The sequence below is a fragment of the Brachycentrus maculatus genome, unplaced genomic scaffold (genome assembly GCF_059751285.1).
Source record: "Brachycentrus maculatus isolate JH-2025_06_01 unplaced genomic scaffold, ASM5975128v1 h1tg000414l, whole genome shotgun sequence".
NCBI classification, from domain to species: Eukaryota; Metazoa; Arthropoda; class Insecta; order Trichoptera; family Brachycentridae; genus Brachycentrus; species Brachycentrus maculatus.
The window spans coordinates 34,952-50,412 of NW_028281163.1; the positions used below are offsets into that span (position 1 = coordinate 34,952).

Below are 15,461 nucleotides of genomic sequence, written 5' to 3' on the forward strand. Positions count from 1 at the left end.
CACTGTGCAAGCGTGAGGAGCTCAAAGGTCAATGTTCTCTGGCCAGCGGTCAGTAGCTTTTGGGCTTCCGACAAGAGTGGACCTATGCTTGTTCCGTGAGCGTTGCAAGATGTTTTTTTTAATGTTTTCAGCAAATAAATCTAAATTTTATAAAATTTTGATTTTTGAATATTGAAAGCATTAACTTTGTGGTTATGAGAAATTAAAAGACTTTGTTTTTTGATCCACTCACATTTTTATAAACAACCAACTAGTTTCGGCAACAACCTGTTGCCCTCTTCAGGGTTTAATTTATTTAAAAAAAAATTACTTCATTTATAATTTATTAAGGGGATAAGCTATATATGTCTTTTTTTTCGATTTAAAATCGCATTTTTTTGTGTTGTTACTAACCAACACTGGGACGCGTGTTTAAATGTTTATATATTTATATTGATATATACAATAATATATTCACGAATCCAAAGTTTGTCAAATTATCTACCGATATTGTAAATTGAATTAAATTAAAGTTGCGTAACCGATAATTGAATGCAAACTTACCTAATATCTGTAATATTAGTGACTGGTTGTTGGTTGGAATCGACCCAATATTCCCCAGGATTGCAGGTGAAACTTTCACCCTTCAAATTCAGTTGAGAATCTTGAACATGTATTTCGTCGGCTGGAAACTTGACAGCTTGGCTCGAATCTGCAAGAAAACAAGTCCAATATTTTAGATTTTTGTTATTTGTATATTCCAACAGAATCTTGCACTTTATATTTTTTCCATTGGGGGTTGTTTTCAATAAAATTGATCACTTCTTTATGACTGGGTAAAGCTTCTTTATCGTCGAAAGGGAAAAATTGATACTTATCAAAAAATCGAAACAAGTTATTAATAAAAAAAATCACGATAAAGCTTTGATATATTTTTAACGGTATTATATATATATATAAAACGGACGGTATTGTTTATTACCCATACTGATTTTGATGAAGGGATGATTTTTTCGGTTTTTCGGTTGGATGAATTTAAAGTTATATTTTATAAATTAAACTTCCTCAATAAAATTACATTTTTGGTTTTTAATATTGATTGAGATCATTTAAAATTTACTTTGTGTAAAAATATTTTTCATATTTATATTTGCAAGAGACCTAAATAACGAAAATATATATACGCGCACACACACACATATATATATATATATATATATATATATATATATATATATATATATATATATATATATATATATATATATATATATATATATATATATATATATATATATATATATATATATATATTTATATATTTATATATAAATATAAATATATATATATATATATATATATATATATATATATATATATATATATATATATATATATATATATATATATATATATATATATATATATATATATATATATATATATATATATATATATATATATATATATATATATATATATATATATATATATATATATATATATATATATATATATATATATATTTATATATATATATACATATTTATATAAATATATTTATTGAATAAAAATAACAAAACATCTTACACAATTTTATATCAATTTAAGAATCACGTAAAAGATTCCTCCAAGGACATAAATCTTATTCGATCTGCCAGGGAAACAGGATCGGGAGCTCGGTAGAATATGTTATATATTCGCAGACTAGAGAGAGCACATAGATATTACTTGAGGAAATGGGAAATAGAGTGCTTGTACTAGCGGTAATGAGGTGTGATGATGCACGCTATTTTTATTCTGAACCCAGTGATTCTAAAACTATTTATATTGCACAAATTTTAATCCGAAAAAAACATCAATACGTTTGCTTTTAACTTCCAAATATTGGATAAAGGAATAACCCGCAAAGCGTCTGTTTGAGATGTTTGTCTGCAGGATAGTAAGGACAGGGAAGGTAAATGTAAAAAATACACCACAAACACCCAGTCCAGTTGGGAATAAATCTTTCTTGAATTTTTTTGCAATTGGCGGGAATCGAACCGGCGACTCCAGTTTCGCAGCCAAGCGTCTACCCAACTACGCCACGGAACCTGTCAATGGTACATATGTATATTCGGTTACCATGGTGAAGTTTCGAGTTCGATTCCAAGTGGAATCAAAATAACTACATGAAAATGTTTTTCTTTTTTATTGAAATTTTTCCTTAGCTGTGACTCTGAGGAAAAATATATTTCTTTCTCATCTACTACGAGGTAATTATTCTACTAATATATTTTTTCCCCTTCTTCTGCTAAGAGTGCTTACCCTTATCCGCGTCCAATAGTTCATAAGGCACTTCATTGTATAAAAACAGTGTTATCTTAATTAACCCTTAAATTCTTGACGAACTAGACCTGCGCTTCATGTCCCAGTTTATGGTTATATTAAATTTGCGTTTTGTAAAATACAAGTTTTGTATTGACATTTCATATTGGAATGGCATTTTATATAATAAAATCACAATTTTCAGTTTTTCCACATTTATTTTATTTGGCAAGTGACCGGGTTGTATCCTAACCGACATCACTGTGTATATATCATTGAATTTTGTCCAGCTTTCCACTACTCTGATGATGTCGGTAACAATGAAACCCGGCAGCTGGTCAAACAAAAATTGTTACAAAAAAACTATATAGTTTTTATTTGTTGATTTGGCGTTTAATTTGAGAATGCCCTAGAATGCCCATTCGTTTGATAATGCCCTAACAAGACGAAACAGTTGTCACAATATTAATTTTGTATGTGTTTTTTTTAATAAAATACAACTAAGTATTTGTATTTGATTTAAAATTAATAATATATAAAACCCTTCTCCGCATCCAAATGGTGCAAAGGGCACTGTGTCATATAAACGCAGTGTTATCTTGATCGTTTATACATGAAGAAAAGGTGATCAGCCCTCCGCTTCAGGTACCAGCCATGGAAATTTGGAATAAATATTACAGTGAAAAAATCACTAATATTTATTTTACCCCCCTTGGGAATCGAGCCCGGGACCTCCAGAACGGTAGCCGAGCGTGCTGACCATTACACTACGGAGGCGGACAGAATTGATACATAAATAAATATGGTTTTTATTGTAAGCGAGTAATTTTGCCGCAATATTCACGCATGAATAACATGAAAATTAAAATAACTTTAAACATACAGAGAAAATCCACGTACGAGAATAGACTATTAAAATTAGAAAGTTGAAGCCTAAGTAGGACCATAAAAAGAATGTTGCATTAGCCGCAGCTTGATTTTACAGTCATTTGTAAGTAAGGTAATCCAAAAAAATTGTTTTTATTTCTTTAATAATTCTTGTTCTGTTGTGAAATTTCTTAGATGAACTATTTTTTCATTAAATTAGAGACTCTTGAGTCAGAGTTTCTGGGTTTGAACTCACTTCACCAAAATTTGATACCTTTTTCTAATAATAAGCCGCTTAAGATGACGAAAAAATATGAAATTAAAGTATTTTTATAAATACTAAAAAAAAAACAAATATTTCTATTTAAAAAAAAACTTTTTTTTAAATCTTAGAAAACAAACAATATTCTTATCACAAGTGTGCATACATATTTACCGATGCTCTAGTTTCATACGGTTCCCATTTTCTTATGTTTGAGAAACTTTGATATTATTGTTAAATTTTTATTTCAGTTCGCATTTTCCACTTCACTAACAGAGTGGTATTTTGATTAAATGCCTTAGATTTTATATTACGTAAAGCTTTTATTAATTTTCTTTATATCATTTTTATTTTCTTTATCAATGTAAAATAATTTATATGAAATATAATACAAATAAACAAATAATAAGGAAAGAATACACGACTGGGAAAAATGAGAAAAATGATTGCAAAGATGGAGTGGTGTAGCGTTTTGTTCTCTCTGCCTACCCCTGTAGAAAATGGCGTGATAGTTGGTTTTAAAAGTGGACTTTAAAAATCTAATTGGTAATTTATTTTTCGGGTCCGTTTTTAAAAATTTTTCTACTGTGATTCATTAATTACTTTATGTCTTTTAAAAAATAATATTAATTTTTGTCTTAACTAAATTGTATGTAGATAGGAGACTTTTCATCTCACCAATAGATGCCTCTAGTGAAGTTCTAGTGATTCAAGAATAATGTTTCAAAATTGGTTCATATATATATATAGTTTCACTTCCAAGAATTTGAGTAGTGTGGTTGTCAATAATGGGTAGGATTGGTGAATGTTACACGTGAAAGTGATCACTTAAACCAGTCTATGACGGTCGTCACCTCCGTATATGCCCAGACTTCCATGTTCTTTTTCATCTTTGATAAGATGTCAAAAAATAATATGAAAATAACTCCTGTAATTGGAGATAATCCAGATTTTGTGAACAAGTATTTGGACACACTGAAAATGTTGTAAATAGGAGTAAGAAAACGCTTAAGTTTACATTTGACCTGACGATGGAATGGTTATTCCAAAACCAGTTATCATAAAGTAGTGTTTACAATATTTTGAGTGTGTCCAAATACCATTTTATTCTTCATCTATGTTAGAGATGTCAAAAAAGAATGTATAAAATAACTTCTTATTGGAGATAATACAGATTTGTGAACTAGTATTTTGAAACACTCAAAATGTTGCGCTTATATTTTGTATTTTTTTTGTTGGAAATTTATATTAATTAATTACAGTTTGCATAATGCCAGGTCGTAAGCTCTAGGATGCTCCGACTACCATATTCTTACATATAAAGAGGAACGATGGATGTTACATATCAAGTTGAAATACCTAAAGTAAATAGGTTAAATACTTTAAATGTAATTCTCATCAGCAATGTTTTGTCCGCCTCCGTAGTTTTATAGTCAGGACGCTCGGCCACCAAACTGGAGGTCTCTGGTTTGATTCCCAGGGGAGGATCAAATAAATTAATGTGATTTTTTCACTCTAATATTTATTCAATATCCTACCCTGGACTGGTACTAGAAGCGGAGGGCTGATCACCTTTCCTTCATGTGTAAATGATCACGACAACACTGCGTTTCTATGATGCAGTGCCCTATGCACTATTGGGGTGCGGATGAGAGTTTGAAGATATTTGACATTGTATTATTCACCCTACGGATAAGATGTCAATATTATAGATATCTCAACTTGTTACGATACATTTATCGTTCTTCTTCATACGAATGAAGACGGAAGTCTGAGCATCCCAGGGCTTACGACCTGGCATTTGGCTGGCCTTAGCGATCACTTTATACACTTTTGTAACGTTCACCATCTGCCCATTATTGCATTTATTCTTGAATACTGTATGCATGCAACAGTCTCTTAACCTTTTAGAAGCCTTCCATTTTTAAGCTCAGACTTCCATTTTTCACCACAGACATCCATTTTCAAGCTCAGACTTCCATTTTCAAGCTAGACTTCTTTTTTCAAGCTAGACTTTTATTTTCAAGCTCAGACTTCCATTTTTAAGCTCAGACTTCCATTTTCAAGCTAGACTTCCGTTTTCAGTTCAGACTTCCATTTTCAAGCTCAGACATCTATTTTCAAGCTAGACTTCAATTTTCAAGCTAGACTTCGATTTTCAAGCTAGACTTCTATTTTCAAGCTCAGACTTCCATTTTCAAACTTAGACTTCCATTTTTAAGCTAGACTTCCATTTTCAAGCTCAGATTTCCATTTTTAAGCTCAGAATCCCATTTTAATACATATAAAGAGGAGCAATACATATTTCATTTTTACTTAAAATAAAAAAAAATCTAATATTTAAATCATAAATAATTCTCAAAAAAAATGTTATAGTTTGTATGAATACATTAATCATGCATCAACTGGAAAATATTAATTTCAGAAATTTAATACCAACAATAACTGTTCCTACAAATAAATTGCGTGGAAATCGGAAAAATCCACAAATGAAATTCAATTTCACGACGGAAATCAGAACACTTGTATTTATGATTTCATATATGGCTCGGAACGAACGCTCCATTGCGAATATCAATTTATTACTGGGAATTATATATGTACGTTCTGCGGGCAGGTAGGTACACAAAATACATGTAGATGAAAATAAGGCACGAAATGATTGTTATGAAAAAATCCTAGACTGAAAAAAAACCGTTTATAAAAGCTTTAGTAAAAAAATGTGAATAATGTAGAAATAAAAAAAAGTAAACTTTCATTGGTTACTACATTTATTATATGCTTTTAAACAGTAAATTTTAAAAGTGCAAGCCAAATTTGATGTATATATTTATATATTTATGAGTTAAAATAAGTTACAAAGTGGTAGGTAAGCTTTTCTTATTTCATATAAAAAAAAACATAAAATAATGTAATAGTGAATCAATTATAAATTATGTACATTGCATTGCACGGCCGACCACAAGGTAGACAACTGCCAGGCAGACCACAAAAGATATGGATTGATAGCTGGGAATCGACACCGAGGAGGCCAACCCCTTTTAAAAACAGGCCACAAGGCCTTCACCAAATAGAAGAGTAATTAATAAAAATTTAATTAATCGTGTTCTTATAAAATCGGATTTGATTTTCCCAAGCCTTATTTTTTAAATTTTATAAATGTATACGTAACGTAATGGCTTTTTTTCCAAATAAAACGTAGTAGAATGGCGTTTCGGCCCTTTTTTCGAAGATATGTATTTTTTGAAAATTTTCTAAATTATGTAAACGAAACAATGTGAGCGCTTACGTAATAACGATTTTTATTTTTATAATTCGTCAAAATGTCCGCCTCCGTAGTGTTATTGTCAGCACGCTTGGCTACCGTTCTGGAGGTCCCGGGTTCGATTCCCGGGGGGGGGGGTCAAATAAATAAAAGTATTTTTTCACTGTAATATAAATTCATTATTACCCTGGACTGGTACCTGAAGCGGAGAGCTGATCACCTTTCCTTCATGTGTAAACGATCAAGATAACACTGCGTTTATATGAAACAGTGCCCTATGCACCATTGGGGTGAGGATAAGGGTTTTTATTATTTTTTATGGTAAAAAGCTTGACATGGAGTGGATTTCGGGACGTTTTTTGTTTTGAAAAAAGCTCTGCATAATATTCTGTACTTATAAAGCAAGACTTATTTGTGTAGATATAACATATTCCAATTTATTTCGAATTCCGATAAACCTATCATGTTTATTCATTTTCTCCAGTAAATCATGTGGAAATATTAGATTTTATCCATCTATGTTTTTCCACCCCATCGGCTCCCATGTTATTATAGTAAGAACATCATATCCTGATTTTATTATATATTTTAACATGAGCAGTCATGGATGTAGGAAATTCGGAAGATTCGTCTCAGATAATTGTGAAGTATAAGTTAGTGAAGTTATTTTCATAAAGTATTTTTCAATTAAATATCAATTCACTAGCTAACTAACTATCCATCACGCCATTTCCCCGCAGGGGTAGACAGATATAATAGAACCCCACACTACTCTGTTTTTGCAAACATTATTCGCCTCTTCCACGTTTATGCATCTCCTCATACATACCCGCCGATTAGTTCAACTCCTAACCTGACCACTTTCAAGTATTTGGCAAACCTGATCGTGCCAAATTTTCCTAGGTCTTCCTCTACTTCTTTTTCCAACTTCTTAAGCTTGTTTTTTATCGTTCTTTCTTCACTCAAACGTTCAACCAAACCATCCTAACATACCTTTCTTAATTATATCGATAATTACAAATCGCTTTTCTCAGCCTTGCATTCTTTCCTTGTTTCACCATTCGAACATCTATTATAAATTGTTCTACCACACATTCGTCTGAGGGATTGCATTTATGTTTATGAATGTGATCTCTCAGATTTTATATATGTTTATGAATTTGTAAACGAATGTTTGTATGTATTCGTATGTATAAAAAAATATTTTTACTTTACTTACTTCATATATTTTAGAAATAAATTAAATATTTTATTTTTATTGTATGAAATCCATCTGCTTATTCTTTTCTCCATATCACGAAAAGCACAATATATAAGTCAGTTATACAGGCCAGCGACTTCTCAATAGTTGCAAAGTACAGAATTCATATAATAGCAATCACACGCTGAAAGAGCAATCCGCTACGAGTGACGTTTCTTGCATGAAAACACTTTTCAGGAAATTTCATGAAATTCAGTCAGATGGTCGATTATCTTTATTTCGAGCTTTGAGAAAAATAATGTTGGGTTGAGTGCAGAAAATGATTGCATTTCATGAAATCAGGAAAATTGACTTTTTCAAATGGCCATTTGATCTTCATTTGATTGAAAACGCCATAACTAGGCGAAACAATTGTCACAATATTAATTTTTTATGTGTTTTTGTTTAATAAAATACAACTTAGCAGACTCAAATAATTTGTGTTTGATATGAAAAGTAATACATAAATTAAAATAAAGTTTTACAAATAAAACGCCAAATCAATAAATATTTCGAAAATATTGATTTATTTTTTGACGACGAAAAATGTTAAATATCGAATTTGAATATCAAATATAGAGTCTGACAAATACAGAAGTTCTCTTGTATTACCCAGAACATAATATTTTAAATTAACATAGATATTCGTTTGAACTTCTCTATGAAAATCACAGCAAAATTACTGGCTGTAGAAAATAATTAACGTTGATTAAAAAAAAATCTCAAAGCTCCGCAACAAAGTGGTCTTTTATAATCCTAATTAAGAAAAAAGTTAATTAAAATATACCCTTGAAAAGAAGACGCAATAAAAAGGAACAAAATAAGTCAAACGAGATCGCTTTTTTTCTCAGGCAACTAAATAACAGGTTAGTTTTAGAAAAAGTAAAAATTTCAACCTAAACTCGGTTTGAATTCTCTTAAGGGAAGTTTTAAGGATTCATAAGTTTTCTGTTTTTTTTTCTTCGAGAGATTACGGCGGTGATTTAGTATACTTGGAAACTGTACTGAGCGGTTTTAGATGAAATGGGAATAGAAGAAGAGAGATGAACAACGACAGCTAGAAAAAACTGGTTCTCACTACATAAAAATACATTATTTATGCATGTTCTCAATATTATTAAAATTTAAAGCATTTACTTTGTGGCTAGTAATTTTTGCTTATTTATTTTTTTACAAAAATGTTTATAATATTAGTATATAACCACCACTCACCGAGATTTTTAAGTCTACCAGTTTCGAGATGTACCCGTCTCTTCGTCAAGACTATCACTACCACAGCATGCAAACAATACCACTCTTCACCACCATAGCACCATTTACACACTTAAAACTACATAAAATATTTAACACATGCATGTTTAACCTCGGCTCGTAACGCATGTTTGTGCTGAAACCTTAAGTGTATGTTGGTCTTCGGGTCGACCAAAAATCGCATGTGTTGAACATTTTGTGTAGTTTTAAGTGTGTAAATGGTGCTATGGTGGTGAATGGTGCTATGGTGTTCTTTCTCCATTTGATAAATATTTAGTATATTTAAAAAATAATTATATGAAAAATATGCCGCTTTTACTGGGATATAGTACATTTTTTGGGCAATCTGAAAACATGTACAACTGAAAATTGACGATTTTTGATATTTGACGTTGTTAAAAGAAGTGAGCGATATATACTTCCATAAACGGTCCATACATTCATATTTCCGTATAAAATTCTTAAACAAATGGACTACAAAATATTATATATATTTCCATATACATATAATCATCATACAATTAGCTTACATATTCATTTCCATATAAAATCCATACACAATTGGAATAATCCATACAAATCATTCTACGGTTTTTTATTAAAAACTTTGAAAGACATGAAATTAAAAGAAAATCCCTAAAAGATACATAAATTAACAAAAAAATACGAATAAAAACGAAAACTTTTCGACGTTGAAATCTTTAATGGGAACGCGCATTTAAGCAGTAAGACTTTGTGGAAAAACCGATAAAATTTAAAAACGGTCAAAGTTTTCTGCAATTTGCCCCAAGCGGTAAATTAAAGGCGCCCTCAACCCCGGCCCGATATCAAGAGGGTTGGTTAATAAGGATTTCGGTAGTTCATAAAAGTGGAAGAAGATAGGAGTGATTAAAATTTTGGCCCGAAGCGATTTGTTCAGACAAAAGACCGAAGCGGCGATTTTTTAAAGGACCATTACAGTAAAAAATAGCTAGTAGATACCGGTGTGTTCTCTTGGAAACTTATTCAGACTAAATGGTGTATAGGACACTGCTTCATCAAATGTAGTGAAAAGAAACAAATGTGAAATAAAATTGATTTAAGAATACACATTTTACTAAAAATAGTACTTTATCAATAAAAATGTTAAACATTAATTTTGGGTAATTTATTAAGCGCCATTTTGTAAAATACAACATCAGGAGGTTTCGAAAATATAAAAATTCATATACATATACTTACGAACAAATATGTACATTCATATTCACAAAAACAATTTTTTTTTGAAGACCCATCAAGTTTTGATAGTGGAGTTTATTTTTAAAATCCTTTTTTATAGATAATAATTTGGATATGTACAAATCCTTGTTCATACATCTGGTTTCTTCACAGAAATTAAAAATTGAAATACATTAATTTAAACTATGTTTTTACAAAATTCTGAATTATCTCCAATAAGGAGTTATTTTTGTATTATTTTTTGACATCTCATCAAAGACGAAGAAGAACTGGTAAAATTATAAGATAAAATGATAAAATTGAAAATGATGTTTTCTGGCGTTTCTCATATATGTGATTATAATCCAGGATTCGGACCTCACATACTAATAAAAGAGATTCTGCTCAATAAAAAGCCTTTTTTCATCTCACCAATAGATGTCTCTTGTGATGTTCTAGTGATTCAAGAACAACGTTTCGGAATCGGATTATATATATGTAACTTTCAAGAATTTGAGTAGTGCGGTTGTCAATAATGGTAGAATTAGTGAATGTTACACGTGTGTTAAGTGATCAAACCAGCCTATGACGGTCGTTTGTCCTGTAGATGTCCAGACTTCCATATTCTTCCTCATCTTTGATGAGATGTCAAAAAATAATACAAAAAATGTTCCCTGTTCACATTCTGTTCAAACAATATGTAAAAAGATACCATTGATTGTATTTTAATGATACCATCTAAATTTTGGTGACTGTTTTAATAAGGTTTATGTGGTCGATTCCAACGGGATTAATATGTTTACTATGCAGTGTGGAGAATTCTTATGATACTTCTGGATATTATTCGGGCTATGACGGTCGTCAGCCCCGTAAATGCCCAGACTTCCATATTCTTGAATGTTTTTTGCAGATACTTTCTGGCACATTTTATAAACTTTATAAAATAAAACAACTTCCATATTCTTCTTCATCTTTGATGAGATGTCAAAAAATAATATACTTTTTTCGCTGTACCTTTCATATTCCTAAACTTGTTGACAAAGAATGATTAAGCATTGATTACATCTAAAAAAGTGACAGTAATAGGGGGACTGATTATGTTTAACAGTTTACATGGAACGAGGAGCTTGTAGAGATAATTGCAAGCATTGTTCGTAAATATCTTTCAGCCCAAAGTTTAAGGGTCACGTATTTCAATAACGGTTTAAATTACAATTATTTATATTTGAAGCACTACCTTTGTGATTATCCATTTTATAATTAAATGTAACTTTGTTTTAAAATTATGTAAATATTTCATTTTCATTTAATTATAATGTTTACCGGTTTCGAAGCTAACCGTTTCTTTATCAAGACTGTTTAATATTATTAAGTATTAATCAGTCTTGATAATGAAGCCTTGTAACCGATAGACATTATATTTAAGTTAAAATAAAATATAAAATATTGTTAAAATATTGATTTTGAAAATGGTTTAAATTACTGATTGACAATAAATTTACATTCCAACAAAGATTATTTTGAGTGTATTTTGTATATTAAACCGTCGTTTATTTTTTATATGGTAATATTACACCCTCCTTATCATTCATCGTTCACTTTGTGTAATACCATTCATGCATCTCCTCATACATACCCGTCAATTATTACGACTCCTGACCTGACCACTTTCAAGTATTTGAAATACTTGATCATGCCAAGTTTTCTTCAATCTTCCTTTGCTTCTATTACTAACCACATTCACTTCATAAATTTGTTTTACTTATCTTTCTTCATTCATTCGATTTACATACTTAAACAATCTCAGCACACCTTTGTTAAATTTATCAATAATACTTATCCCAGCCTTGCAAAGCGGAAGTAGGTCAATTTTATTACAAAAGTTTAAGGTCTTATTATGTTTACAATAATTTAATTTTTAAATTTAAAACAAAAGTTATAATACAGTTAAAATTTATGAATAAAAGCATATTGAGTGAGGAAAAAGAAAATATATCCCATATGAAAAAACACAAAAAAATAAATAATACTGTTTTTCGGTCAATCATTATTAATTATATATCTTCTTAACTTTTTTGGCCACTATCTGTATCCGTGTGTATGCGTGAGTGTGTTTTAGTATGTGTGTGAGTGTGTATGTGTTGTTGTATGAGTGTGTATGTGTGTCCATTATCATATATATTTTCTCTTTTAGTTGGTTTTACGTCATATAACTTCCATGTCATTAAGTACCATAACATTAATAAAATAAATAAATGAATATCTACCCTCTTAAAATATTATTTCTATTTTTACGTAAAATTTGTAAAATTCCCGAGAAAAGGCGAAAGCGATGGTTGGACGAACCCGGCCTTACGAGATTTCAATAGGAAAAGTTTAGCAGCCACTGGCTATTTGGAGTGGGCCCAAAGCTTTAGAACAATAAAGCTTAATGATGAGCTTTGGAGAGCTTTGGGAATAGCTGGTTTAATGTCTGGAGCTTCCATCATACACTGCTTGAATAATGGGAAATCACGGAAGATTTAATGAAATTTAGAGAAATTTACGAAACGTTTCCTAGATTTTAAGATATAATCATATTCATGTATCTTGTGTTTTGGTCACAGGATACTTAAAGAAAAGGATTTGAATATAAAATACTTCATTATTGAGATTGTTAAGGGAAAAATTAAATAAAAATAAGAAATATTTCTTAGTCCCTCTTCAAAATTCAACGTCCCAAGGACCCAACTCTAAAATTTAGAATACGGTGTTTGAAAATGTTGCGGAATGCATCGAAACACGTGTCACAGTAGATTTTAAGAAATAGTGGTATTTACTTAGTAGAAAAGGAAAAAATTAAAATCTGGTTTTATCATAAAAAATATGATGTCAACTCACAGTTTAAAGGAATGAGAAAAACGGGCTCTTCAATAAATATATCACTCACTCCTTTCAAGAACGTCATAAATCAAAATGCTTGATTTTTCAGGGGAACGTTTTTAAAGTTTAAAAATATAATATAATATATTTAAAATAAATATCAAGTCACTTACTGAACTTTTTACTGTACAAGGTTTTTTCTCCATTAGAAAAATATTTAGGATATTTAAAAAAATAATTAAACTATACCTTTTCTTCAAAATGCAAAAACAACATTTTCTGCCCTGTAGCTGGTAAATATTAAGTTAAAAATATGCCTCTTTTGCTGGGATACAGTACATTTTCTGGGCGTTTCGAAAACATGCACAACTGAAAATTGACGATTTTTGATTTATGACGTTTTTGAAAGAAGTGAGCGATATGTAGACTGACGTCATAAATCAAAATGCACTTTCACACTCTCCTTATCAGTCATCGTTCACTTTGTGTCACACTTGATTAACACTAGTTCGTGACCATCGGTTTTGGAATAATCATTCCATCATCAGGTCACTAAAATAAAATTATTACGGTCTGATATTTGATCTGATCTCGCTCTTTCTGACTTCTTCTTGTTCCTCAAACTTAAAAGACATTTTAATTTTAAAAGATTTGAGACGATTTCTGGTGTATGTAAAAAAATGTACGAATTATATTGAATTATATTTAGGAATTAAAAAAATCAACAAAGAAATAAAACACTATAAAATTATTGAAATTTTTAAGAAAAAAATTAAACGCATTTCATGAAAATCTTTAAAAATATATTTAAAAGAAAATAAAAAAAAAGACTATTATGCCATCACTCAATAAAACAATAAACTTTGATTGTAATTCTCTCTCCAAGCATAAGAGCTCAGTATGTATAAATAAAGAAAAATTGTATAAAATTCTATTAAAACGAACTAATCACTTTTTAAATTAATTTAAAAAATCCAAATACAATTTTGTCTTAAAATTTAAGCATGCAATGAATTACTTTCGGATTTTTAAAATTATGAATAAACGAACGTTTTCATCTTTATTTATATAAAAATTGGATATTTTGAATCACATTTATTTTTTCTTTCTAAAAATCTAAATACGAGTGTGGTAACAATTTCAAAAATTCAATATACGTGAAAAGATAATGAGAATTTCGAAAAAAACCTTTTCCGTTCAAAAAGTTTTTATTTTAGTATTCCTGATCAAAATTAAAATGTAAGTCACGAAAAACAAAAATCAAATTTGAGCGAGTCGGAAGCGAGCGGAAATGAAATTGATTTCTTCTTCTTCTACAGCCGGAAGTGACGTCACTCGAGACGAGATGAAATATGTACGAGAGGCTGCGATCGGAGCGGAAGTAACGACAGATCGAATTTCCCGGGTACATCCGGTGGGATTTGGCTCGTATTGTAATAATCGAAATATTTTTTAAGGATACATGTAGAGTAGAACCTCGGTATAACGAACCTAAAAAAAAATCCTTTGTGGATACAACCCAGATTTGTGAACAAGTATTAAGACACACTCAAAATGTCATTAGTAATTAACTGGTCAAATTATAAGCTAAATAAAAAAATAACATCATATTTTCAGGCGGGTCTCAAGTATGTATATGAATATAATCCAGGATTCGCACCTTGCATACAAATCAAAAGTTTCTCTGCTTAATCAAAGCTTTCCTCATTTAAAAATAAATTATGTTGTGAACTTACACTTACAGTGTCATGTGATTGATCAATATATCTAGGAGTTGAATTACTATAACTTCACTCTAGTGAAGTTTTAGTAATTCAAGAACAACGTTTCCAAAAAATTGAGTTGTGTGGTTTGTCAATCATGTGAAGAATGATGAATGTTGCTCATATGTAAAGTGATATCTTAATCAGCCTATAACAGGTGGTAAGCCCTGGAAATATCCTGACCTCCATAATCTATTTCGTCTATGTTGAAGTGTCAATTTTAAAAATTACTTTTAAGTGGAGAAACCCAAATTACGCACAAGTTTTTGTACAGACTTAAATAGTTGTGTTACTCACTTTCGTAACATCGAAGTTTTGTTTTTAGTTACATGCTTTTCTCTGTGTCTTGAGGTATATTTTTCATTGAATGATATGGCTAGTTAAAGGGTATTCCAAAAAAAACTGTAATATCAAGTGAATTGTTATATTGAGATTCGTTACATCGAGGTTCTCCTGTATAATACTTTT

General features: G+C 30.2%; 1 long non-coding RNA gene across 1 annotated transcript in view; it reads right to left on the reverse strand.

Moving 5' to 3' along the window:
- Positions 1–597: 597 nt before the first annotated feature.
- LOC148302771 (uncharacterized) overlaps positions 598–15,461 on the reverse strand; it is a 125,645-nt gene continuing 110,781 nt past the window's right edge. The window contains exon 3 of the long non-coding RNA XR_015838592.1: positions 598–691. This is a non-coding gene — a long non-coding RNA (uncharacterized LOC148302771). The remainder of the gene's footprint in view (positions 692–15,461) is intronic.